The 27,633-nt window shown below is 50.1% G+C and overlaps 1 long non-coding RNA gene across 2 annotated transcripts; it reads right to left on the bottom strand.

Annotated features, from left to right (window-relative positions):
* Positions 1 to 452: 452 nt before the first annotated feature.
* Positions 453 to 25,638, bottom strand: LOC142087371 (uncharacterized). Of its 2 annotated transcripts, XR_012675428.1 has the most exons (8): positions 25,256 to 25,638; positions 24,023 to 24,159; positions 8,090 to 9,078; positions 6,292 to 7,254; positions 2,535 to 5,729; positions 2,325 to 2,433; positions 1,762 to 1,858; positions 453 to 1,553 (listed from the first exon to the last, which is right to left on the bottom strand). It is a non-coding gene; the product is annotated as an uncharacterized LOC142087371 (long non-coding RNA). The 2 variants fall into 2 exon arrangements; XR_012675429.1 differs by lacking the exon at positions 8,090 to 9,078 and having other exon boundaries at positions 7,059 to 7,254.
* Positions 25,639 to 27,633: the final 1,995 nt, after the last annotated feature.

Here is a 27,633-nt window from a genome sequence, read left to right on the forward strand (position 1 = left end):
AACAGGAAGGATTTTTCCACAGCACTGCTGTCACTCAGGCATTTGGAGAGGCTGTTTCCAATTTTCCCCCCTCCAGTACCAGGTCCTTGCTGCCAGGGTGGTCCAGAACAAAGCCTGTGAGAAGATGTCTGGTCGTGGTTTCTTGGCTGGAGAAGGCAGGGGTACTACGGAGGATGCTGAAGGAGGACAAGGAATGCAGAATGGTCGCAGGAGGTCATGGGAAGCCAGCAAGGGGGAATCTAAAGAGGGTCAGATGGGATGTTAGGGTGGATTTCTGCAGCTGGGTTTGGACAAACCAAGAGCACAGAGGGGTGTCAGGGCACCGGTGCCTTCAGCTCAGGTGTAGGCATGGAAATGGCTGGTTTTGCAGATAATAGGAGGTGAAAAAACAAGCAGGGAGCGCATTAACCAGGAGGCTGAGGAGAAAGGAAGAACTTAGAGGAATGGCACGGTCTGCTGGACTAAAGGGCAGCTCTTTCCTCTCCGAGAGCTTTGTTTCTGTCCAGCTCCTGGGGGAGGAGAGTTGGCCTGCAGCTACAGCAGTAACTTTGAGTAACTTCTCAGGAAACAGCTTATTTAGATAGCACTGCCTATTCTTCAGAGGAGAGGATAGAAGAACATATTGCCTGTTACTAATGAATGGCTTTTCCACAACTAATGATGTTTACAGGGATGGATACTCCAAGGTCTCCACAGTATCTCCACTAATAGGATGGGTTTTGGCCCCAAGAAAGTATGGCTTTTTCACACACACCCCCCGATAGGAGAGAGTTAAATATCTTCTCTGTTTTTAATGGAAAATTAAGCAGGCATGACGCATCTGTTTAGAAGACTTTTTTCTTATCTCCAGGATCGAAAAGAATTCCAGAGCTCGAAGACCAGAAACCGAGAGCAGTTCATTCACTGCCAACGCATGCAGACTGGAGGAGTTCAGGTTGAACACAAGCTAAGGGTTGGAGTCTCTATCCCCTGCAATAAATAGGTTGTTTCCACTGGCTGCAGTAGGAACAACTTTGGATCTTGATTTCTCTACTCGAGTTCGCAATAAATAAAAGCTTCAAGCAGAACCCATTAAAGCAGTTTCGATTTCCAGGCTCCAGTCCTTCCAAAAGTTAAGTCTTATAAAATTCAATATACACAAATGCTCTTTGGCCGGGTAGGAGAAGGATTCAAATCATCAGATGTTCTTCGTAACCTTCTGGGTCAAGGATCTCCCACTAATGGGGTCTGTGAATTTGCCACCCAGTCTGGAAAAGGTTTAAGCAAAGCATTCCCAGAGACAATAAAGATTTTAAGGGGAAAAAAAAACAAAAAACTTTTGAAGAACTTTGCCAAATTGTGGTGTCCAGGTCCTGCTCAATTTTTGCACAACAGGAACCGATGCTCAGCCTTGCGTCCAGGTTCCCTTTGCAGCCTCGATCCACAAAGCCGTGCTGTTAGGAGCTGGTTTCTCAGAAGCAGTGTTCGTAGGTGTGAACTGAGTTCAAACCACAAACTCCAATCTCTGAAGGACCTGAGGGCTCTGGGCTAGGCTTCTCCTCTCAAGTGCATGCCTGCAAAGAGGAATTTAATTCACCAAATCTCAACCGCCCCTGCAAATGTGCCTTTGGTGGAGCCCAGCCCCCAGTGCCGCTTGCACAGCCCAGCTCAGGAAGCATCTTTCTGCTCAGTATTTTTATGCACAGCAATACTCAGCCAAGCCTCTTTTTTACAAAGCACAGTCACTCTGAAAGAAAGCAAACAAAACTTAATAGCTGCTACCTTGAAGCAGTCGACTCCATATTCCAAGACAGGGTAGGTCCATTACTCAAAATTGTTGGCTCTGGGAATCTTTATCATGGCTGGATTTTTGCTGCATCTGGTTAAGCAAGTTTTTATAATGTCATTTCTGATCAAGGTAGTTTTCAGTAACAACTTTCAGCATATTACAGGTCAAGGTTAAGAGGGAAAGGGAAATTGCGAAGGGGAGGTGCTCCTTCTGCTCTTTGAGGTGGCAAGGGCTGCAAGAGAGAGGACTTGTTCAGAAATTAAAGGAGTTATTGTAATTCAGAGGAGCCGTTACAAGGAAAGGAAAAAGTAGCATTTGTGACACCGTTAGCAAATTACAACAATGTGCAGCTGCCTGGAAATGAACTGAACGCCAGCTTTAAAACCATCCGTGGTGAATTGATTTCAAATCACCAGCTATTTGGTCCAGCCTATTACAGCGAAGGCTGGTTGTCTCACGGAAACACACTGTGCATTTGGAAAGCAGTTTAACCGAGTCTGGAAAATATCTTGCAAACCAGGACCTGTCTCCCAGCAGAGTCAAAACTTACACAAACTTTTTGCTTGTGCTGGGCAGGTTGAGAACAGTCCTGCCATCCCAAATAGTAACTCGAACCACATCCGCAGTTTGGCTCTGCAGCATCATCCTCTCCAAGTTCAGGAGATCTGTGTGAAGAAGTTGAGTTTGCAGCTACTCATCGGGGTGGGGGGACCGAAAGGGATGACACAGGCTTTGCAAAGCAAAAAGACGCCTCCGATTTACTCACCCACAACGACGTGGAACAAATGGATCAACTGTCCGAGCTACATCCCTGGGCTAAGCTAGTGTGATGCATTTAGCTACATCGAACAATTTCTTTCCCAGTAATCCTGCAATGTTTCATGACCTCTGAAACGCTGAGGACCAGCTTAAGAAACCAAACAGACCGCATCTCTCTGATTCATTCTCCTGTTTCAAAATATAAATGGAAATTACCTTTTGGCTAGGCAGAGGCAGGATCCCACGATTTCCCAGGCTTGCGTCCGTCAGGCTGGAACCAGAGATTTAAAAAATCGGAAGGGTGAAAAGCACTTTCTGCTTTTAGGTGATGTTTTATTGGGTTTCTTCTTTAGGACACCTTGAACTTCATTTTTGAAGATGTCAAGGACGCCCAGCACCTGTTAATTTTATGCTGAGTTGTAACTGCTCATCACTTTGGAGAAAGATGACACTCCGGGGAGGCATCCTTGGGAGTTTGTGGGAGTTTTGCCATTATCTTCGATGTAACCAGGACTTTCCTCCTAAAACTCAGCTCTTCAAAACCAGGAAATTTTAGCACTCAATACCAACAGTGTTGCAGGGCAAAAATATTATAAATGTAAGCCTATGCTCAATCAGCTCCTCTTCCTCAGAGGTCTGGGTTGGACTTAGTAGCTGAATTTGGAGCTGTAAAGTAAATCCAGCAATGGGGCATTTTGCCCGGTGGATATCCTCAAGGAGATTACTTTCCTTGCCCTATGTTTATGACTCCATTTTTCCCACCTTCCATGCACTTTGGGGTATGCTCAATCCTAGGCAGTGAAAAGGATTTCATTAACATTTTATATTTGCTTACTCCTATGCATCTGATTTCAGCTGGAATCCCCAGAAATGGAGAAAAATCCAAAGGTGGAAGTGCCAGAAGCAGAAGTATACAAACCCCAGACTTAATGGTGACACTCATCTTTTATGAATGACAATAAAGAATTGATTAATCCCTTTTGCATTCAGCGAGGAGAAGTCATTCAAGCCGAAGCCGCTGCAGTGGCAGATGTGCTACCACCAGCTTCTCTCTAAACAGAAGTGAGGGTCTTCTGCTGGCCACCCCACAGGTTGTGCCACTATTTTCCGCTCTCTTAATTTGAACACGTGGCTAGCGGATTACTAGCATTAAGAGGCAATTATCAGTTAAACCTATTGAACATGTAAAGAGGTGGTCACTGAAACAGAAAAGTTATGAAGGGAATAAAGGAATGAGATTTAGCTAGCAGGGGAAAGCAGAATAACAGGTACAGCCCAAAGGAGGCAAACCAGTAAGGCGTCAGAGTGTTTGATGTGATTTAATATAGATATATAATATTTGGAGATTATATTAGATATCTAGATCTAGATATATAATATTATAGACATATAATCTATATATAGAGAGATATAAACTATAATAAGCTATAATATTGATATATATTTTAATATATATTATTTATAGAGAGAGAAATAAAATTAGAGCGTTAAAGTGGAAGAGATTGCCTTCGTTTTGAGGGGGGCCACCAGTCTGCACAGATGGGTTACAGGAGAGAAATTCCCAATTCAGCACCCAGTCCCTACATTTCCACCACACTGGGTCGGCATCCAGTGCACATCGCTCATGCTTCAACGCACGCAGAGATGCTAAACGCCTGGTGCCACCTCGTCCCCAAACGGACCCTGAAAATCGTTTGGGCCTCAGTAACCAAGATGCCTTCCTTAACGCTCTGGTATTTGTGAGCTGCCTTACAGTTGTAATCTTTCGGTTTCTGGGATCACCTTACAACCACAATTGGATTTCAGAAGCACGCTGCAACAGTCTGACTCCCGGCATTATACCAAGATGTTTTCTTAGCTGTATTTTCTGTTTAGTCTGAGTTCCACATAGTTTAGGGCTTAGAAAAAAAATACAAAAATAAAATAAAATAATCCTCAGGTAGTTCAAATAACCTCTGTGGCAGTATCCTCCGAGCAGGACCTGCCTTGCTCACAGCCCTGCCAAATTGGGAGGATTATTTGTCTCTGCATGACGTTAGCAGCACGGACTGCTGTGCTCAGTGCACGGCAGAGCCCTGGAAACCCTCCCCTCCGCCGTGTCCCCAGGGGCCACCAGTATCCACCAGCAGCTCCCAGGAGCTCTTAGAGCAGATGTCTTTGAGACAGCCGGGAAAGGAGTATCTCTGCCCAAATAACCCCCAAGGCATCCTCCATGCCATGAGGATGCTCTTTCTGTATCAGAGGCAGCTAATGGCCGGAGCACTGACCTGGCCCTGAACGGTGTCCCTTGGATGCCAGATGACCCTGGGGCAACATCCCCCTCCTGCTCCGTGACCCGGTTTCCCCGGGTGTAAAAGGCAGAGCTGACATTTAACCTTCTGTAAAGTGCTTGAAGTTCCGCTGCGGAAAAACGCCGCCTCGCTGCTTTAGCACCGCGTTGCAAACCAGGGGCACAGCTGCCCATCGCCTCGGTCCCCTGCATCCTCGGCCGTGCCCATGGATGCTGCTGCCAGTCCAAAGCAAGACGGTGCCAAACGTTCCTTCATCACCGACCAAGAAGTATTTTACGCACACTGGTTCACGCAGCAGAGTTAATGCAAGATACAGCACAAACGCCTTGCACAGGGAGGCACTTCAGATACCAGCTGGTTTGAATTTCGTGTGTGCTTGTGAAAATCAATCTTTAATGCCTTCTGCTGCCTGCAGCAACTCTGACATTTAAGAGAAATTAAAACTCCTCTCCAACTGTTCGCAGGTACAGGGAGGATTTCCAGCCAGCGGGCTGGAAATTGCACACACAGAGCACAAAATGACCATTTCTGTCACCGAGGCAGAAATCCCACAGCCAGACCTCCGTGGAAAACCCCAACCCAGGCTAATCAATCCCTACTACAATCAGCCAAGGAAGACATTAAGTCTTCTGGCTGCCAGGGAATTGCCGGAAGCCGGGAACGCCGGCACCAGCTATAAAGACTAATTGACAACGACAGCAAAATTTGACAATATCCTTTCAAATTCTCCCTGTCAGCCCTGATGTGATTTAGGGATCCCTGAAGCGCCGAGGACGAGCTCCCTCTGCCGAGGCTGTGGCCGATGGGATGTGGAGGGCAGGGTGCTCCTCAGCAAAGGGGACACAGCTTCTCCCCTGCCAGCATCTCCGGCTCCATCCTTTCACGGACATCTTTCATATGGCAAGGCTGAGCTGGAACAGAAAAAATGGATCATAGGATTAATTTGTACACACTGAGGCTATTGGAGAGTTAAGAGGCTGTCCCCACTTGTTTTTGGGGAAAAAAATCAAAACCTTTTGCATTTGGGTCCATCTTCCCCTGGATCATACCTCTGTAGCGTGCAGAGGCAGATGTGGGATTTGTAACTGGAGTAAATGCAGACCCGGCTGCGGGAAAGCTTGCAATCCCAACCACCCTGGTGGAAAAAATCCCTTGCAGACTCGCAGAGAGTCCACGAGCAGCCACAGACATCACCTGCACAGGCTGTGAACCTCGCAGGACCCTCCTGGGCTCCCAAAAGAACACAAAGATGCTTTCTGCTCCAAGGAGCTTCCACTGATTGAAAATTCAGCTGCTGTCAGAGAAACAGCCCCAAAGCATTTGTATCCAGCCAAGGCAATGGGCAGAAAAGGCACTTTTAAGAGCAGAAAGGACAGGCAAGAGGGAGGATTCAGCTAGGAAGGGATGCTTGACACAGCTGCCACCTCTGTCTTCAACACTGAGGTTGGTATCACCTTGCTGGCACCTCTTTACCTGCCCCACCATGTGCCACAAGCTCTGGGACCACAGCAATGAGCAGACACCTTCAGCATCCCCAACACGCACCCGCATGCTTCAAAGCAGCATCCTACAGACCTGGGGGAAAAAATTGAAGCTACCCATGGGAGGTGGTTTGGAGGCTAGTTTCAACCCATGACCCTGATTTCATGCCTCCCCACTTTCCCTTCAGCAGCTGCCACCCAGCCAGCTCTGACCAAGCCTGTTGACAAGGCTGGGACGTTCAGAGCATGGGCTGCCCCTCCAGCTACTTACGCAGCCAAAGCACATCTCTGCTCTTTCTGCGTCATCCCCCCCCTCGCTCGCCCATCCTCCCCAATGCCCCCTGCTTTTCTCTCCCACAACCCTGAAAATGCCTTTTTTCTTTTTTTTTTTTTTTTAAGAGCCGCCTCATTGTTCCTGGCAGGATGGGCAGAGCGGCAGGCCGCACAATGCAAGTACCCTTTTCTCAGGATGTACGTTGGTCATCCCAGGGCAGGAAAATGCTTACGGTGGGGCTTCCTCAGCAAGCTGCCTTTGGCTCCTCACTTTCCCTCCCCCTTCCCAGCAGACTCTCACGCCGACCCTGGTTGTCTGATTACCAGCCCCCCTTGGTAGGAACTCACTGTAGGCAACCGAAACGTTGTGCGTCATGCACAGCTTCATGCGAGATCCCATGAATGTTCTACACCCACTGAGATCTATCACTTTCTCCAGGTAAATGCACCTCTCTCCCAAGACCGGCGCTGGAAGAGTAACCCCACCATGTCAAGAGTGTTGCGTCCATCTCATCCGTTGACAGCAGCCTCCATCCTCGCCGACGTAACGCGTGTAGACGCCGGTGCAGTAAACGAGTGCAGGAGTCCTTTCATCGCTTGCCAGCCTTTGTCCTTGGGTACGCATGAAACTCCTGGGCATCCTGAGCTTGGGGCCAGAACTGGTCTCCTTCTGCTCGGCGGCCTGTGGAACAAAGGGTTCTCTGGGTGTGCAACCCCACGCCCATGCTGGGCTCTGCAAATGACATTAAGTGGACGTATATAATTAGTTATTAGTACCGCATGGTTCAGAACAGCATGTACCGCTGCTGAGCGCAGCATCAGCTTCATGTCATAGACATCCTCCCTGGGGGCTTGTACAATGCAAGGCGCTCACCCTCACTCTCCTCCAGACATCAGTGGGATGTGTCCTCATAAACCCAGATCTGAAGTGGCTTTTTGCATCTGTCAGGCTTGAGTTCACATCCTAAAATATCTCATGGTAAATCAGGTACCTGCTGCAGTCATGATACCAACGCCCAGCCTGTGCTTCATGGGAGGCTTCTGCCATCGCACTCCCGTATAAATCCCAGACACCAGGTTTCTACTAAGCAGAGCAAATCTTGCACTCTGAGCAGCTCGGGTAAAACACAGGCCATGTTTTCTTGGGACAGTCAATTCTGTTTCAGAGCTAAAGACCTCTTTAAGAACTAGCTGTCAATGCAGGTCACGTCAGCCTCTCCAAAAGCCAAAAGCATCTTCATGGCCAGGACCCAGCCCACTTGCAGTGGTGAGTGGGACTGGTGTGTAGTAATGTGAATTGCAAGATCTCATGGAGCTTGGCTGTAAGCATCAAGATCAAGTCTGTCATAGAAAGACCACAAAAATGCAGTGACTGCCTCACCACAGACTTTCTTCACACTTTCACTGCTCTTCTCCACACTCATGCGGGATGCATTTCCTGGGGAGGATTCATTTCCACCTCAGGACTCATCCTTCTTCCCCCCAACCACCGATCTCTTGTTCACGCCTCCTCTCACCTTCATCTCAGCATCATCACTGCTGCTGATGGCCACATGGACGTCCTGTGGAAAGCCCATGAGATGAGCGAGGCTTGATCCTGTTTGGGGTAGGGAATGCAAGCACGGGTGAGACCAGGCAGTTCCCAGAAGTTCTCATTCACTTTATACAATCAAGTAACTTCTGTGGGTCTTTGCAGGGGCCCAGCATCCAAGACCTTCCTTCATTTCATATCAAGTTACAGACCAGAAGACCTGCAGGGATGATGTCTCAGCAGAACATCTAAGCCTGCCCCCAACAGTGGGAAAGAATCAGTTAAAAATACCAAAGTGGTTTGAATCCTTTTTCCTCTGAGGCCTGAATGAGCCTTGGAGAGGAAAGTGTTTCTCAGCATCCTGACATCTGAATGTGTTGTTAAGGAAGAGGTGTGTATTGCATACGCAGTAATTCATTTGGGCTTGAAAGCTAGGAGAGGCGTTTCGAATGACAATTTGCTCACGGAGTCCATAAATACATGCCATGATTTATCAGGCTTTGGTTAACATGGGAAACAACCCAAGAAAGGGGTTTTGTAATTGTGGCTTTGCATTACGCATTTCATATCTGTCCTGTCCAATTCATACGCTTGAGGAAGAGGAGGTGTTTGGGGAGAGGTGAGCGTACGTCCCAGCAGTGAAAAGCGAGATAACTTTTTGAGCGCAATTAGTAAATTCACTTGCTGTCTGTGGTTACTTTTGTTTGATTAAGTGAGTGCAACTGCCTGGTGGAGTTCCCAGATTTTTGGGAGGAAGAGATGTTGGAGAGATGGGAGAAGGGAACAGGGAAAGCGATTCATTATCTCAAGTGTGTTCAAAGCCTAAAGTAACCCAGAGAAGCCCTGTTTCACTGGATGGCGCAGGAGGCCAGCAGACATACTTGTACCTTCATGAGAAGATGCATCCAACAGAGGATGGAAATTCTCAGCTCAGCAATGTCCAAGATGCTCCTCAGGTTTCCCTGAATAAAATTGCTTTGAAAGCAGAAAATATCCACTCAGAGGAAACAATTCATGACAAGAGTTCGTGGAAACATTTTAGCCAGGTCCCAAAACCAGGGGACATTTTCCCGTGTTGTCCGTGCACCAGTTTGGACAGGCTGTAGAGACCTTCTCCCACCCGGGAGAGTGGGAGCTCACCAGGTAACTCCTACTTTTCACCATGCCGTTGAACCTCAGCCTTTTACGCCCCAGCTAAGCACCAACAACTTGCTTGCAAAGCTACCGACAAAAATGTTGTCGTTTGTCCATTTAACCATCAAAAATCATTTCACTGCTTCATGATTTTGTGCACGCGGAGCAGAATGGCTGCAAGAGGACGTAGCAAAGAGGCTTGCCTGGAGGCTTCCCTGGGGTGCTCTATCATTGATAAGAGATTAGACACATGGACATTCTTTGTGGTCTCTCAGACAAGTGCTGTAGCTGCTGGACCTTGGCTAAGCCGAGGAAGTCAACAGCTTTAGAAGGATCTCGTCCAAGGTTTTTTTCTCAAAGCAAAATAAGAATATTTTCTGGAAGCATCGAAGACATTTGCAAAGAGAAATAAAAGTTTCCAACTTGCATTTGGTTGGAGCCAAACCTGCGTCCTCGTCCAGTGGGGCTGCTGAGGGGCAAGGGTTATAAGGGAAATGCACTCAGCTCTGGAGGAAAGCAAGAGGACAAATCAAATGGCTACCCACAGAAATAATAAAAAAAATCTGAAAGGAAGTTTCAGATCCCTCCTCATGACTCATGTCTGCAGCGTTATTCACCAGAAATGATTCAAAACGTCTCTCCTGGCCCATGCCACTCTTCCCCACCTCTGGAATTCCCGCGCATCCTGCCTGATGGAGCGGCCGCAGCAGCACGGACCCCCGGCACCCACCTTGCTTCTGCCTCCTCTACAGCACCGACCCCTCCAAAACCAAAATAACCCAGAAAAAAACCCTCTCTGCCAGCTCTATAAGGAGAAAAACAGGGTACCCTTGTTTTTAGTATCTATTCAGCTGCTTAAAAGAGCAGGAAATTTGGGCCATTTGCTTTAACCATTGTATCTTCTGTTATTCATCAATTTTGGAAAACAGCCTCTAAAATTGTTTCCGGCTCCCCTTTCCCATGTAAATCACTCCAAGGTTTTGTGTTTTTGTTTAAAAAAAAAAAAAAAGCTAAACATTCTGTTGTTCACAGCAATATTTTTTCACTTCATTCTAATTTAGCAACTCCGTTGAGCTCTCCTTTCCCTAAAAGCCTGCAAACAGAGGAAGCAGTTCCTGCCTCCGGCTGCACGCAACCAGCAAATGCCACAGCTGAATGTTTTTTTCCTGTCCTCTTTTAATGCTCCGTCAGCTCCCTCCAGTAACGAAGGGGCATTGGTCAGTCCAGGGAATAGCCCAGGGAGTAACCCCGCTCCTGGAGATTTTTCCAAGTGCTGACTCTGCTTCGGACCCTTTGGAGGGCGTCTGGGTAATAGAAAATGCTCTTTGCAGCCAGAGAGTGATGTCGCACTTTGGAAATTGCAAGGCAGGTCTTGCAATGCTCCCGTTCAAGTCTGGGGAGAAAAACTGGATTTTTTATATTTTTTTTCCCAAACTCAAAGAAATTCCCTAGGTTTTGGGGAGAGATGTGCAAAGGCAAGTGAAATAGGGATATGACCATAACCACTCCTGACAGTGCGATATACTCATGAGACCCTGGCTCAGATGCTTGCCGAGGGGAAGAGCCAAGGTCGGTATAGATCAGCTTTAACAGAGAATCCCTTCGTGTTTACACCAGGGTCCTGCCCTGCTGATCCCAGACTGGGGTCTGCTCACAGCGTGTAGATATTTCACTTGCCATATCCCTTGAAGCCCCAACTTCAAGAGTCATCTGAAAATATCAGAAAATATGTTGTTGGGTTTTTTAAGCTCCATTTAACTGCACACCTATTGAGTCTCCCCCATTTCTCTTATCCAAGGTGCAAGAAGACACCATACGCATCCCTGAGGAACCTGGACCTTCTCTAACATTTCCCAGAAGGATGAGAAGGAAGCTGAAATATCTCACTGAACGCTGCCAGGCTGTGTAGAATCAGGCCAGCCAGTTTTCAGAGGGTTCACACACACAGAGAAGGAAAAAAAAAAAAAGGAAGAAAGAAAAAAAAAACAAAGCAAAAAGAAATATTCATGTTGCAGCTTTGGCTTCTGGAAACCCCTGGTTTGGTCCCGAGGGAGTCAGCCAAAACGGTGACCTTGGAAGTACGATGGGAATGTTGTCGGACGTAAAAGGAACGCGGAGCAGCCCAGCTGCAGCACGGAGCAGCAGAGCGAGCCAGGAGTTGATGAGAACAAAGGTCCAACCATGCTGCAAACGCCCCGGTATGAGGGGACGGCTGTTTTCCAGCAGAAAGGTGCAGCCAAGGCTCCTGCAGGAAAATAGTTCCTCGGTGGCTGCAACCTGCACGAAAGCAGCCCATCAAACCCAGCATCCATAGGGATGGATAAGAAGCAGGTTGACTGAATGCTTTGGCAGAGTATTTCCATTTTCAGCAGAATTTTTCAAGGGTTTAAGGAAGCTAACCCGACGCTTTGAAGCAAATAGAGAAAGAAAATCTAGTCGATAATTTTTTTGGCCAGAAGAAGTTTCTCAGAAAAATGTCCTGACAAAACAGAGCTCATTTTTGGACCAATTCCACCCACAGAAGCAGGTGCGTAAGCATGCTATTAGTGAATTTATATCACGGTTGTTGCCAAAGGGAGAAGATACATAGGAAAGGGAGCTGGACCTTAGTCCCTGTTGGGAGACAAAGGTCAGATCCTGCAACACACCTCCTAAGCTGGTTACCCACACAGAGCCCAGCTTTGAAATACGGGCTGGCGGGGTACACGTTTCCTCCAGCTTTGCAAGCCTTCACCGGGTGATGACCTGTGGATTGCAGGTTACCCTTCCTTCCTTTTAGACTGAAAAATCCCCTGCTTTCTTGGAAGGAATAGCAAGAACGGGGGCCGGGAGCAAGCAAAAATTGGGAGGAAATTGCAATGACTTTTTTTTCCTTAAAAGATTGCTATAGGTTGCTATAGGGAAAATCCAAGCCAAACCTCGGTCAACAGCAAGAAATTACATTATGGATGTACCCTAGAAGTTATCACCGCTGCATCTGATGTTCAGCAGTTCCCTAACCACACGATGGAGCACGACTTCTTGCTGGAAAACCCCACAGATTACAGCGGCGTTGGAATACGGCATCGAGTACCTCCAGGGCTTGGCATTAATGGATGAGGCCAGTCTCTGGCTGATGATGCAGCCGGGCACGTTGCTGCAAGAGAACGTTAATGTCAGCGCATTTACCCCAGTGTGTCAATACACATTTTTTATTCAACTCCTGATTTCCCAGGAAAGCGGAGGCCGGGCTGTATATTTTGGAGAGATAAGGGCAAAAAGGAGTCCCTGTAATCTCACGCTGACCTCAGCAACAGTGTCTCACTTATAGCTTCTCTTTAAAGGATATACGCATGTTGCAACTGGCCGCCTGGTCTGCCCCAAACCTCCTCCGCTCCAACTCTGTCTGCCTTAAGAGCAGGAGCAGGAGATAAGTGCTTAATGAATTAGCAGAACACATAGTTTCCCTGCAGAAGCATCCCTGCGGGTTCCTGCCAGATGCCGAGCCTCTCCCCCACGCAGACCGCCCTCGGAGCCAGCCCTGAATTATCGGGGGATGTCAGAGACTTCCCACCGCGGCACCAGCCCTGCAGACGAGGAACCTGCAACCTCTCCACCTCCCAAATGCAAGTGCAGCTTCTCGCCCCTATTTGCAAGGAGAAGGGGTGATGGTTTGGGGGGAAAAGCCCCGGGAGACCCCCCGTAGCCTCAGACCATGCAGAAAAAGGGCTCCATTGAGTTTAGGGCTCTAACGAGGGGCCGGGTTCGTTAATGCTCTGAGCAGAGGAAGGCATTGGCTTGTATTTCTTAGGTCACAGCGACAGCAGAGGAAGTCTGGCAGGGCCATGATGTGGGATGGAGATTGCTCTCCAGGGTGACTCCAAAAGGCAATAAAAAAGACAATAAGGAGAAAGATAATAAAACCCTCCAGCTTTTTATTTTCTCCCCGCAATGTCAGGCTTTTCAGGAAGGCCTAATGTTTGCCTACAGATTTACTATCCCCCAGGCGCAGGGTGCAAAGGGACAGCTGACGTTACTTGGCAGCTCCCGCGAAGGGCTGTGGCCATCACCGACCTGCTCACTGGCAGCAAGGACCAGCCAAGGCAGCTTTACCATCGAGCTGATGAAAAATAGGCCACCGAATAGAAAGGGGGTTAGAAGTGTCCTTTCCCTGAAGAGCCCTAAGAGAGGATCAGCTCGCACAGGACCTTAAATCGGAATTATTCCTGCTGGAGGCTGCTTTTTCTCCCTACAACAAACACCAGCTTGTTCTGCTGGGAATAGGAAGGGCCCTGGACAAACAATGTCACAACCTTGGGGCATCCAGCTGGCGCATCACCAAGCATCCTCGCGATGATAAAAGCTGATGCTGGCTTCTCCAAGGGCCAAGAGCGGCTCCGGTTGTTTTCCTTGGCCTCAACCACATCAGAGCTTCCAGCCCTTGATGCACCCACCACCCAGACCCCAGCTCTGTCCCATGAGCTCACCCTCAGCACATATAGAGGGTAAAAAGCCTAAACCCCAAGCCAGCACACGGGAGGATGGCTGGTACGCCTTGCTTGATGACCATCGCTCCTTGGAGGTCTTGACTGGTCCCATGAGGATCCCGTTAGTGGGAGCCAGGAAAGCAGGACCTGATTTGCAGGGCTACTCTGCAAGTTTCACCCACGTCCCCAGCAGTTTTGCATTTGCAAAGCAAACCTGCGGGTGAGGAGGCACAACAACAAATCCCTCCCAAGGAAGTATCCTTAAACGCACCGTGTCACCCCGACAGCAGGCACGGAGGTGACAGCCCCGTCAAGGCACCCTGATATCAGTAACTCCAGCGGCTTCTCTGTCAGAATGTTGAATTAATACCGTTTGAACCAGCCTCAGCTATTGCAGCTCCTGGCAGGACCCGCGACAGTCAGCGTAATTTATTGTTTCTGTTGCATGCTCGTTTGTATTCCCAAGCAGCCTTGGGGAGTAATTTCTCAATGAGTGGACAGCTGCCGGGGGAGAGGAGCAGAACCGGGAGCCTGAGATCGGGGAGGGGACATGGGGAAGCCCAGGCAGGACGGCTGCAGCAGGACCCATGGACATGGAGAAGCCGCAGACAGGAGCCCCAGGAGTATCATGAGACAAGGCATTACTGAGCAGCCAAATTTTCAGTGGTGGCATCCACCCAATTGCTTGAAGCTCTGCTTCTCTGCCAGGGCCACCTGGCTTTTATGGGGCAGCGGGGTCCAGCAAGTAGAACCCATCAAAACCAGGGCAGAAGCTGGACGGGATGAGACCATATAGACCAATATGGGCTGCAACAGAGCAGGGAATAGGACCACCATATACCTGTCCCTAATACTGTCCCAGCCTTCAACTATGTCAGCCCACTTGAGATGGTGCATCCCAGCGGTTCAGAAACCACATGGCAAAGGCATAAGTAGCTCTGTGAGCCAGGAAGCCATGAAGCATGGCTCCCTGTGGCTTTCAGTCTCACAGCTGGCTTCTCTGGTGGCTAGCACGATCCATGTTTTGGGCAAAGCCTTTGCCACGCTGGGCTGTTTGCACTCCTCCTTCCCCTGCAGGGTCTCTGGTATCTCACGGGGGTTGTGCTCAGCCTGGCTCCCTGTGCAGGAGATAAAGGTGATGCTCTTCTCTACCCACTCACCCACTTTCAAAAATGCAGAAGAACCTCTGGTCTCCAAAATCTCCATCCTTCCATTAAACCCCACTCAAACTGGGTACCAGATCTGGAAATGGTGAGGGAAGGTGGGAGGGTTGAGTCAAGCCTGGACACCAGTGCTGCACCAGGACAATGAATTTCTCTCATCTTCCCAAGCCCAGGGTCTGAACCCGGGTGCTGCACATTCCCATGGGATGCTCCTGGAGGAGAATCAAGCTTGTGGGTCCACCCCTTGGTAAGATGCTCCAAGGCCAGCAACGTGGAGGGATGGGCTGGGATATGGGATGTGGAAAGAGAAAAAAACATCTTCTGAGAGGAGTTTCTGAGTTTTGCTTTCACCCTGAGGCAGTCTGAACAGTTGGCACTTCACTTTCTTCTCTTTTTCCCCTTGGAACAAGAATGCCTAAATATATATATTAGGAATCATTGGAATGTTTTGTTCCAGGACGATTGAAATATTATGCTAATATTAGAGGTACTGTGTGATTATAGAATTACATGAACACCAATATGAAATGAGAAGGCTCAAACGGGTCTCTCTTTCATATTCTTCTCTCGACATTTTTCAGTGAAACGAAGGCATTTCCTGCAAAGGATTCGATTGCAGCAAAGCTATTTCCAATGGAAAGCTGCTCTGCCGGGCTAGCTCCAGCGATGGGGAACACAGAATTAGGTGGATAATGGCCAATATCATGACTGCTGGTAAAAACAGGGCACATGGACTGACCAAGCTGTGCATTACTGACTGTTCTGGAGGAAACTCCTCAAAGAGCTAAAAAGCAAACATTTGTCCTCATTCAAAACAAAGAGAATAATTCCTGGGTTTATTCTCTTCTGTTGTTTGGGGGGGGGGGGTTGGATTTTTTGTTGATGCTCTCCAATCAGTGACTAATGAAAGCCAAGATCCCTTCCCACCTTCCTTGCAAAGTGTGGGCGCAGCAGACACCTTGACCGTGTTTGCTGGACGTCCCACGGTGAGATGCCTGCACCGTGCCATCTCATTAACGCACTCCAGAAACGCTGCCAGAAATGCTTTACAGCACCGAATATTAGGAAATTGGTAAAAGACACCCAAGAAAAAATAAAAATCCATCCTTTTTAGCTATATGGTCCCGTCCACAGTTGAAAAACACATTAATCTTGCAGAACATGGCCAGCAGACAGGAGCCAAAAGGTTGACACTGGGGTGTGGTGAAGGGGAGACATATTTACATGCTATTGCTCAGCAGGTCACAGCAACAGGATGCTGATAACATCCTGCAAACTTCCTCCCTCAGCTGGCGTGGAAAAAAAAAATGATGGCCCCGAGGCACATAATGACCAGCCAACCATTCACAAATTCACCTTCTGGGAACCCTGCATTTCAGAGCAGACTGGCAGACGCGTCGCTTTTCTCTCGTTATAAAGAAGACAACTTGAAAGCAAGGAAAACAGGGCAGAGGCAGCAGCGAGCTCTGCGGCCGGCAGGACCATGGGGTGATGGCTCAGCGAGCGCGGCGCTGGCACAGTCACTCCTTTTATTGTTCCAGATGTATTTTAAATTGACCAGCGCTAGAAGAGAGGCTTTTTAATAGCTGGGTTTACACGCTGTCCTTGTCCTCTAGACAACAGAGTTCAAAGAGGTTCAGAGCCCCGTTATGCTCCCAATGACACCGATATAAATCCAGATGAAGGCAAAGCAACAGGCTTTTGTGGACGTCCACAAAAGGCAGGGAGAGGAGCAGATTCTCACCGCCTCCAACATCTTTAAAATCCATAAAATTAATTTGATTTAGACTTTGACAAGAGATACGCAGGATTTCTGCAATGCGGTCAGGCTCGTGGTGGGGGGCAGCAAGAGGAAAATTGTTTGCAGAGAGTATCAGGGGGATTTTTTTCTCCCTATCCAAATGGAAGGACAAAGACATCCTCGGAAAGAAAAACAAAACCTGCCTGCAAAGAGAAATGGCTGAGAATAGAAATCGAAATTTATCTTGTTTTGAGCAAAACAATTTCCTCCGACAAAGGCACTAAATTATAATCCACTCCAGTCATGACAATTGCTTGGTTTTCAAACCAAGGGAGGATGTAACAAGGATCTCCGAGAGATGCCGGAGGCATTCGCAGACCCCAGGGAAGAGGCTCTTGCCTCCGCGCGTGACCCGTTTCCCCCAGAGTGTGCACAGCCCGTTTCCAACCATTTCTTCTCTGTATTTAACTCTCCCCCCCAAAATCCTAAGTATCAGTTACAAGAAATCTCCAGTTGCAAGACCTCATATTCAAATAAATAATCTGTCTTCTGGGCAGGTAGGAAAGCCAGGGACTATAGACATTTTGGTTACGCTCCTGCTAATTTTAATCATCAAGGGTTGCCCTTCACCCTCGAGCAGAGCCCTGCTGAGCTGGCCTGATTACACCTATGCCACGGGCTCTGCTTTCATTTATTTGCTCTGATGATATGATTACTGGGGTGGGATGGGATGGTGATGCTACGCTGGTGGGACCACCACCACATGTAACATAACACGGGGGATTGCCCCACAAGGTGAGGTCTGGGAAGGAGGCAGGAGGCTGCTCCGGCCAGCCAGGACCCCGTGCACGATGCCGCAGGAGCCCGCAGCCCTTCGGCCTCGGCTCACGCATCTTCACTGAGCCCCAGCAAACCTCCGCTCCCTAAGGCAAAATAAAAGCTCATTTGTAAATATGCATTCTTGGAGTCTCGTTCCCAATTCAGGTCTAGTTTGCCAAATTCTGGAGAAATGAAACATAACCACACCTCTTTGTTATACACATAATATATACGCCTATATGCATGTGTGTATATATATTTCCTTTCAATAGTAAAGCTGCATTTTGGAGCAGATCCAGCATGCCGCCCCCGGCCCCCGCACTTTTGGAGGGGGTGCCTGCAGCACTGCAGCATCTCACAAAGCCCGCTCTGTCATTTTTACTCTCCCCTCCCCAAAACACTTCTGCGAAAGCGAGACCTGCCCTGGAGCAAGTCTACCTTCTGCTTGGCCACTCAGAAGGAATTTTTTTCTTTGTAGGAAGCGTGGCCATTTATCTTGGCAGGCTCTCCATCGCCAGCCTGGCACGCAACCTCTGCAAAACAGCACCACGCTCAAGTCACCCACGCACACAGGTAGTGGGGCCGTTTCACCCGTGGAGGGTTTCCAGCTCCACCTACATGGCTGGTGGAGGGGCTGCAGAAAGAAAAAAGCCAAGGTTTGCAAGGAGAGGGGATTTTCACCCAAGTTGAGGAAATTGGGTGGTGGTACTGCCCTTTTTCTTGCTTTTGTGGCACCTTTTGTGTCCCCACACATCAGTTTTGGGGTTTAGCCAGCAGCTAATGATGACTCTGCAGTAAGCAGCAGAACCCCCCCCCCACCAGCACTGTCCCACATCTTCCTCCTCCCAACCATCAGTCCGTGTTGAGAAGGTCTCCCCTGGAACCCATCACAGAAAATTAAGGACTAAATGAGGCTCCAGGAGTAGCAGAGCTGATACCGTCTTCTGGGGGGTCACCTGCTCACTGGGTTTCTCTTCCTTCAGCTAAAACTGGGGTCACAGCATGCCCAGTAAGCGCCAACAAGCTGGGGCTCACTCCCTCTCAGGCTCCGTTTTCTGGCTGAAGTCCTGAACACCACCACGATTTGTCCCGTTTCTTTTTCATGTCATCGTTCCCGGAGTGAGAAGAGGGAAGCGAAGCCGCAGGGCAGCCAGACCCGCTCACGCAGACCCAAGCAGGAGCCCTGGGGCAAGCACGCGGGGACCAAGGTGACTTCCCAAGCCCAGCAGCTCCTTGCTCCCATCACAAGCTCGTAGGGCAAATCCATTCAACAAGGATTTGGTGCAAGCTGAATGCAAAGGTAAACGAAAGCTTTCTCCGCATCTGCGCCAGGTTTTGCTGCGTTTCTGGTCATCGGCTTCCAGCCACAGGTATTTTGGGAGGACTTTTGTTGCAGGTTCTTGCTCTTTAAGGGCCATGGGTTCTGCATGCAGTGAGCTGGGAGCAGCCGGCAGCAGGGAGTGAGGAGCGTGATGGAGAGCGTTTCTTATTGTGAAAACTGGATTTAATAAAAATAGATGGCTTTGGCAGCTCGAACATTCCCCACTTGCTGTTTTAATGCCAAAAGAGGTGACATAAACAGTAATTTCATCTGCCTCCTTTCCCCCCCCCCACACCTACCCAGACTAAACGCAGCCAGGGAAGAAAAAAAATCTCATTGCTGAGAAATGAGCTCAGATCAAAAAAAAAAAAAAAAAAAAAAGGTTTCCTTCTAATTTGGCCCGGAGGGAAAAATCCAGGAGAACAGAAAGGTCTCAGGGGTTGAAACTGGGCTCTGCCTCCTCCCAGTTTTGAAATGGCCAAGAAAGGTCTCTGCTGAGAGGTGAGCTAATACGTGAGTGCCAGGGAGCTCAGCAGCGCCGCGTGGCCCCAGCACCCCGGGGAGGTGCAGGTGCTGGGGACCCTGCCCTGAAACACCCTATGGCTATAGGGGCAAAGCATCCCCAGCAATGCATAGGGGTCACTGCAGCACCAGGAGCTCCCGACCGTGGGCTGGGTGCCTGCCTTCACACTTTCCCCTTGGAGAAGATGCTCCTGGGGTCCTCCAGCTTCGCAGAGGGGCAGAATCCCCCCCCTCGACCTGCTGGCCACGCTGCTGGTGATGCAGCCCAGGACACGGTTGGCTTTCTGGGCTGCGAGCGCACGTTGCCGGCTCATGTTGAGCTTCTCATAATAATCTCTTGCACGGAAACGCAGTGCCCCAGCCCCTTCATGCACCGAAGGCGTTAGGTCTCTGCAGCTGAACTTCAAGCCCCAGGAATGCGATTGTCACCGAAAGGGGAAATGGTTGGGGACACTGTCCCAATCGCTATCTGGCCGCCCTAATTAACGCCTTTGAGCGGCAGCCAGCCGCTAGCTGAAAAGTGAACTTTCCTCTGAACTCCATTCCTCGCGCCAGAGGGAGCTTGTCAGCCCCTGCCTCGCGTCCCCGCGCCCCTTATCTCCCCCCGGAGCTTTCCTGTTTACATTTCCCATTAGATTACTGTAATTAATGCAATAACAGCAGATACCGTTTGGGAACGCGGCTGGCTACCACTCGGCGGAGGAGGGCTCGGTGCTGCTCGTAGGGATGAGCAGCGGCTCCTGCAACACGGCTTTGCAGCTGCTCAGCTCCATACCTGGAGATGCTCCCTGAGCTGCACCAGTGCATCTCTGATCCCAGAAAGTTGGGGTGACACCCCCCTATAAAGCTGATCATGGATTTGGCTGAAGATTTATTTCCAGTGGGAAGAAAGCAAGCGAGCCCCTCTCTAATGCACCCGGAGGGGTCTGGGTGTGCAGCAGGGGAATCGATGCAAACAGCCCCCGTGCTGGGGGTGCATTTTTGGCTGCACACCCCAAAACCAGCGCCAGGGCTGAAGCTAGCCTTGGCACTAGGGGAGCACTGTGGGGCAAGGCAGTGGGTACGGTAAAACATTGCAAACAGAGGCTGCCTGCCTCCAACCCCAGTAATCCTTCAGAGGTGCAGTTAATATCCAGCGTACAGAATAGCACTGCAGATACTTGCACCGCTGCATGCCATAACGCTGCCTTTTCTCAGAAAATGGCCAATTTCTCCCTATTTATCCCCTATCCCAATTCTGCCCTGCAGATAAAAGCGCAGGCACTGGGCACGGCTGCTGGAGTCTGTCCGGTCCGAGGGCAGGGGAGGGAGGATGGGAGGAGTACTGTGTGCTCCAATACAGCCTCTACACATTTTCTTCTGCTCCTATTTCCCCAACTATCTCTAATTTTAAACAAAATGGGTCACAGGGAATCTCCGCTCTTGGTCTAAGAGTGGGTCAAGCTTAATTACCACCAGTCATTTTCTGGAGAGAAGAAGAAGAAAGAGAAACCTGCCCCGACTTCCCTGCACCCCTCATTTCCCCCTCCCCCAGGAGAAGACCCCATTACTCCAAACTGCTGCTGCGGGTCCCGATAACAGCCGATGCCGTTCCCTCTGATGCCGACGGGCAATCCTCTGGGGGAAACCAAAGTCATAAACCCCATCCCTCGCCCGTAATTGAAGGCGAGCCCTGTGCAGATCGCTATCTGAATCAAAGTCCCCCAGCTGATGTATGGGCTGGGCTGCGTCTCAGGGACCCTTTGGTGGAAACAGCCCCCTTGCTGTTATATGGCACCCAGGGGAACTGTAGCTATCGGCTTTCCAGACCTCTGGGTCCTGGGGGATTTAGTGGGGGGGGGTCAGAGGGAGGCTGGGAGCTGCAGCACATCTGTGCTCCCCCTCGTCGACACGTAGGTAGCAGGATAATAGGTGCTATATAAAAGCCCAAGAGCAGGGCGGGGGAGATATGTATCTTCAAGGAGGGAGGAAATGTGGCAGGAGGGCAAAGTAAAACAAGAAGAAAAAGAGCGGGGGGAAAAAAAAGTAGGCTTTGAAATCAAAGCCCTGGCTGATCCCGTCTTGAGGCTGGGAGGTGGCCTGGGGAGCAGATGAGCAGGGAGAAATGGGCTGGGAAGGGAAACCTGCCCCTGGGATGTGGATGTGGTTATTATTAATACATCTTTTTGGTGGGGCAGACCCAGAAATCAAGGCAGTCTGGCTCCTGTGCCCCGGCAGAGCCTGAAGTGCCTGTGCTGGTGACTTCCAAGCAGGTCTCCTTAAGGAAAATCAATTTGGCCCCAGTGCCTGTGAGCTCTTCTGCTTAACTGGTAGCCCCAAAAGCATCAATATTCAGCCTTTATCAACATAGGGCAGAAGCAAACAGACATAGGCCCAAATCTGGAGGGAGGGGGAGAGCATCTCATGCCTCAAAATCCAGAAAAGAACAAAGCTGCGTTCTGGTCTTGGCCCACAATATTGATTTTCTCACTAACTGGCCAAATTACACCCGTATACCCTGCAACATTACTGCTTGGCGTGTGCTTCTCCCCAGACTCCATTTTGCTAGCACATTCAGCTCATTTATTTTTTGCCTTCCATGCAATAAATTCTGCTCATTCTCTAAGCGTGATCAAAACAGACACTGCAGGCTGCTGCCGTTCCCCAGATTTCTTGCCCGTGGGTGATCTCTCGCTCCTCTATCGCTCGGGGACCCTTTGCAGCTGCCAGCCGCTGCCGTGCTCATCCCCAGCATAAACCTGCCACCTTTCACTTCAAGCACTGAAAACAACATTTCCCTTTTGCAACCCCATCAGCTGCCAAGGCAGAAGGGCTTGGAAATAACCCCCCTCACTGCTCTTGCTTGCCGCGCTTGCATATGTTCCCCAGCTGGAAGATTTGCAACTTGCATGTCAGCAGCACTGACCCCGCTGCAGCTCCTGACCGAGCCCCCGCCGCCGGCGCGATTTGCGGCACGCTGGCTGCCCGAGGGTCGCTGGTTGTGTGGGAAGGGAATTAACCTATTTGCAAGGATGAGCAAGGGAATTGCTGATCTTGTTTTCCCTCTCTCCCTCCGGCTCTGCGTGCAATGCACCTCCCCGAGAGCTCTGCAGCAGCCTTAGCTCCTCCGGCTGGAAAAAACATGAACCATGATCCTTGCTGCTGGGGCAATAAATATTCCCCCCTGCACCCCCCCCCCCACAGAGCAGGGTCAAGAGCCTGCAGGTCAGCCCAGACAAGCTGAGGATGCTCGTAGCTCGCTGCCCTGCTTGCCTCCAGCCAACGCCGCTCACAGCATTTTTCCTGCACGTCCCCCGGCGAGAGCTGCTGCCTGCTACTGATTTAGGATGGCATCCAAAATCCCTTGGAGCCAACGGCTCCGGCTGTGCCAGGAGCAGAGGGTCTGCTGTAACAAGGGAGAGGGCAAGGACCAGGAGTGTGACATGCTCGCGCGCTGCCCGTGCCCTGCCTGTCGCTGCGGGGAGATGCTCTTGCGGGTAGGAAGCAGCCTTTGGTGGGGTAGCTCCCTTCTGCCTGCGCTGGTTGCTACGGGCAGCCTGGAGGAGCTAAGCTGCAGGCAAGCCCTTGAGGATGTGGTGAAATTATACAGCTCGTTTGATGAAATCATACCCTCGCTGGCAAATGAAAAATCCAGCAGCACAACAAATCCTGCCTGGGGGCTCTAGGATTAGATTAAAAACACAGCGGCCACTTGACGCAAAGCACCAATTCAGTATAAATTCAGGCTGCTGGTTCACAGCTGCCCATTCATCCGTGTACTTGCAGTTCTCCTGCCAGATCAGGAATTGGCTGCACCACTCCACCCTCCTCTCGCGGGCATCGCCACTGCTCCCCAGGCAGCACCACACAGCATGAAGCTGCCGCACACTCAGCTCAGGGGCGCCGGTTAATCCAGCACCCATGACATGCACAGCACTCAAGGCCTGTGCAATATCCACGACATGCACCCGAGACACATGCACAGCACCTGAGATGCATGCAGCACAGCATCGGAGACATTCACAGCACCCAAGATACATGCAGCACCCTCGATGCATGAGCGGCATCTGAGACACAGATGTATAGCACCCAAGATGCATGCAGCACCCTCAAGGAGCGCAGCACAGCACCCGAGACATGCACGGCACCCTCAACATGTGCAGCACAGTATCCAAGACACACACAGCACCCAAGATGAATGCAGCACCCTTGACAGATGTAGTGCAGCACCCTCAATGCATGCAGCACAGCATCCGAGACACAGATGCACAACATCCAAGATGCATGCAGCACCCTCGATGCATGCTGCACTGCACCTGGGCCACAGACCCACAGCACCCAAGCTGCATGCAGCACCCTCGATGCGTGCAGCACAGCACCCAGAGGAAGGTCGGGCCCGGCGTGTGGATTGCTCTCGCTTTCACTAGAGGGAGGCAGTCTCCAAGAGAAGCTGGATGAAGATCTCTCCGGGCAGCCAGAGCTTTCCAGGCCGCCTGGAGAGGGGACATGAAGCAGCCTTGGGAGAGTCTGGGCTACCATCCCTGGGCAAGGCACCTCCCTCGGAGCTGCTCGGATCAGCCCGGATCTGAATCTCCCCGGCGCTCACCGGGACAGGGAGAGGTTTTGGCACAAGCCGTGTAGAGGCTAAAGGAGGGTTGGCCTCAGCCCAGCACTATTTTGGGTAGTGGTGCTCAGTTGCCCTTGTCTCCCCAAATCTCCTTCGCGTCTCCCTCCCCCCCATTCCCAAAGGCCGGCACATCTCGGCATTGCTCACCCAGGGACCTTCCTCCGGCCGCTGCAGACCCTCCGCGGAGAAATCGGGGGTTTAGCTGAGTCCTGTCTAGGTCCAATTTCATACCGCTCTTTCCTTCCATTCCTTACTGCTCAGAGAAAAGGCACTGGGAACCAGTCCTGTATGAATTAAAGCAGGAATGGAAAGTGCTTTGAGATCACGGTCACGCGAAGCATTGCTGTTTACACCAGCACAGAAAATAGCGGCTCTCCTAAATTTATTACAAAGGGAAGCACCCATTACAACCGGGCAGTAAAACTGCAAGTCCCTGTGCTAACAGGCAAGCCCAGGCAGGCAGGAGCGGAGGAAGAGCATTGATAAATGCATCCTCCCACTGCACCGGCACTTTCTGTAGGAAAAGGTAACTGTGGAGCAGCCCAGAAGTGTGTGACTGGCCGTTTGAAGAGGGTAGCACAGGCAGAAAAGCGGAGAATTCAGGCTTTTGCCTTCATTTCTTCTCCACATCAGTTTGATTTGGGATGGGCTTTAGCTGGGACATTAATGTTTTAAAAGCTTCATCTATTTATGAAGAGTATTATTCATACCTGCTACATAGGTGTGCAGGTTTTATGTAGAGGCATGCATATACAAAACACAGTATAGATATATCTAGAAATGAAATATAAATGCCACCGTTCTTAACATGTTTTTAAAATTGTTCCCTTGATTTTGAAAGGACAGTATAATCTCTATATTAAGTTATTTCAAAAAATACCTGCTAGGCTGGGCAACTTGTTATATAGTCATTTAATGATTATATGATAGACAGATAGACCAGCCAGAGGGATAAAGAGTCACAAAGACCTGATCCAAAAGCCCTTTCTTAAAACATTCAGCTTTGCATCTAAACACTGCGTTCTTCTGAAGCTTTGTAAAGTAGTCTGGAATAAAACCAGATACTTTAAAAATCAATATGGGTAGATAGTTCCACTTCCCCTCTCGCCTTAGGGAAAGAAAGAGCCCAGTGAAGGAATAAGTTAAATTTTTAAGGAAGTTTGAGAAAAGGTTAGATTTTGAAACCCCGGAGTGCCTTCTTTAGGCTGATTTAGGGGAAAAAGCTGAGTTTCTGCTTTCTCGTTAGCACTCAGGGTGACATTTTTGCTGCTCAGCTGCCAGGGCAGCGTCTCCTCCAGCCGAGATCTGTGCAAAATCCCTCCCAGCACGGCTGCCTAAATGGGCTGCTGATTTGGGTTGCCCATTTGCGACGCCCAGTACCTTCAAACAGCTCCCGACGTGCTCCACATGCTTCGGCGGCTGCGTTTTGTTAAAAAACTGAGATGCTAAAATACGCCCGGCGCTCTCCCAAAAGAGTGCAGAAATAGCTGAATTAGCGCAGCCCTGAGAGAGGTCGTTAGGAGCTGACCTTATTTCGTGACAGCTGTTTATCTAACGAGGCAGGAGATCGCCCAAAGCTTAACTCCGGGCAAACGGCACAGCAGAGCTCCTCTCGCCTCACTGCTCCTTCCCGCAAACGTGGGGCTTGCCAAAAACATATCGTTTGGTGCATATTTAGCATCCTAAATAGCGCGCTGCTAATCGGCAACAATAAATGGGAAAATATGATTTAATCTCGACAAGGAACTCCCATAGAAATTGTGTTTTCTGGCTCCCAAGGCATTCTAATACAATATTCACCTAAATCACCGTGTTTAAGCATCCATCTGTTACAAGCACTGCTTAATATAAACGGCTCAGAAAATTCAAAGGGGGATTCAGATTCAAAGTCTCCCAGCTGTGAAGGGATTTCTTTCTCCGAATGAAGGTCCAGTTTAATTTGGGGTCTTAAAAGCAGGAGATTTGTTCCAGGAGGAACTTGAGCAGGTGACCCAAAGCAGGGCTCGCTCCGTGCCTGCGTGTAGCCCCTTGCCTTCCCACCTAATGATACCAGCTCTTGGTATCAAAAACCTAGAAGAGGTTTTTGGAGCAAAACTCAGCAAAAGAGGAAAGCCAGTTTCTTCAGATGCAGTTTCTTGGCAGTTTAAGGCTTTTCAGTTGAATTTGGGCTGCAACAGAGCCCTTCTGCAGCACATTCCCACCCTGTGCCTGCTCTGAGCCACCCTGGGGAGTTGATCCAGCCAAAAAAACAGTCATTGGTCTTTTCGGAAAGGTTATTTTTGGCAAGATCGGCTCCTTGAACCGGTTGGCATCCCGGCCCCTGGAGCACCAGAGTCTGCAGGAGCCGTGTCCCCAGGGAGAGAGGATGGGCCAGGACTTCTGAAGCGAACCCGCGGCCGCGCTCACTTCCTCCCACTGCGGCTTTCCCGTGTGACCTCTGGAGTTTTCGGGAAGCGAGCTTTAGCCTCACTAAGCTATCTCCCTGCCATGGGCAGAGAGGAGCTCCGCAGTTCCGACCCTGCTCCAAACCCTCTCCTTGGAGAGCCCGGGCAGTCTTCAGGGCTCTCCCCATCCCAATCCCTTCTTCTCCACTTCTCGTATCCCAAGTCTTGCTCCATCGAGCTGAGGATGCCCGTGTTGCGAGGCCTGTGCTGCATTAGCAGCGATCATGCACGTAGCGAACCTGGCGAGCAACGTGTAGCTTGCGCTGAGCTTGCACCTTGCCCACAGCTCCCAGCAGAGCAGCAGGGATTGCTTCCCAGGCTCAGATGGCTCCTGGAGAAAGGAGCAACCACAGGGGTTGGCATCAAGCGTGCACTGGTCCTAGCAGTTGATTAGGAGTGGGATGTTATCCCTGCAAGGAGGAAAATCTAGTGATGGGGCCGGGATGCCACCCTTACCCTCTTGCATACGATGTGCAAGGCTGCCTTCCTGCTCCCGGGCATCAGAAAAGATCATCTGAGGTGCCTGGTCCATCCTGTTTTCAGCCAGCACCGTGCCCAAAAAGCTTTTGGCAGCCTTTTTTTGAAGATATGTCCCAAGATACATACCCAAACTGAGTTGGATGCCTTCATAACCTTCTCCCTCCACTTTTCTGCCCCTTTTCACCCAGCTTTGGCCACAACTCACTCACACTCTGCTTCAAGCACTGCTGTGTGTTTGCTTTGGCACAGAGGTTTCATGAAGGAGCTCTCTTTCATAACAAACATGGGTTGGGTCCCAGTGAGATCTAACCCTTCTCCAGATGAAGGGCTCCACCGAGGTTTACCTGTGGCTGTGTGTCTTTGCCTGCTTTGGTCCCAGTTTAGCCAGGCACACCAGCAGACATTATCAGCTGGTCTAAGCCTCCCTCTGCTACAACCTCACCTTCACCTCTCCAAGCAATGGACGCAGCAGTTGGGATTTGTCCTACCTGCCCCGCAGCCCATGACAAGTTACCCTGGGCTCCTCTGGAGCCACCAAAGAGCATTCACATCCCGGGGACAAGCAAGCCCACAAGAGATGCTCGTAGGAAGGTCCCTGACCCCACCAACCCCCCAGGAGAGCCCGGGGCAGATCTCCCCCGCAGTGCAGCCAGCACAGCCAAGCACCCACGGGCTCTTACCTCCCACACCGATGCTCTGGCTTTCAGCACAGCAATATTTATAGAAGCCCCAGGCTATTATACAAGAAAAAGGCTGATTTCACCCCCACTAAACCCAACCCGAAGGAGCTGCACAGTCAGAGTTTGTCAAAGCCCACAAGCCGTGTTTGTCTCC

This window comes from Calonectris borealis, chromosome 12, assembly GCF_964195595.1.
Source record: "Calonectris borealis chromosome 12, bCalBor7.hap1.2, whole genome shotgun sequence".
Classification (NCBI taxonomy): Eukaryota; Metazoa; Chordata; class Aves; order Procellariiformes; family Procellariidae; genus Calonectris; species Calonectris borealis.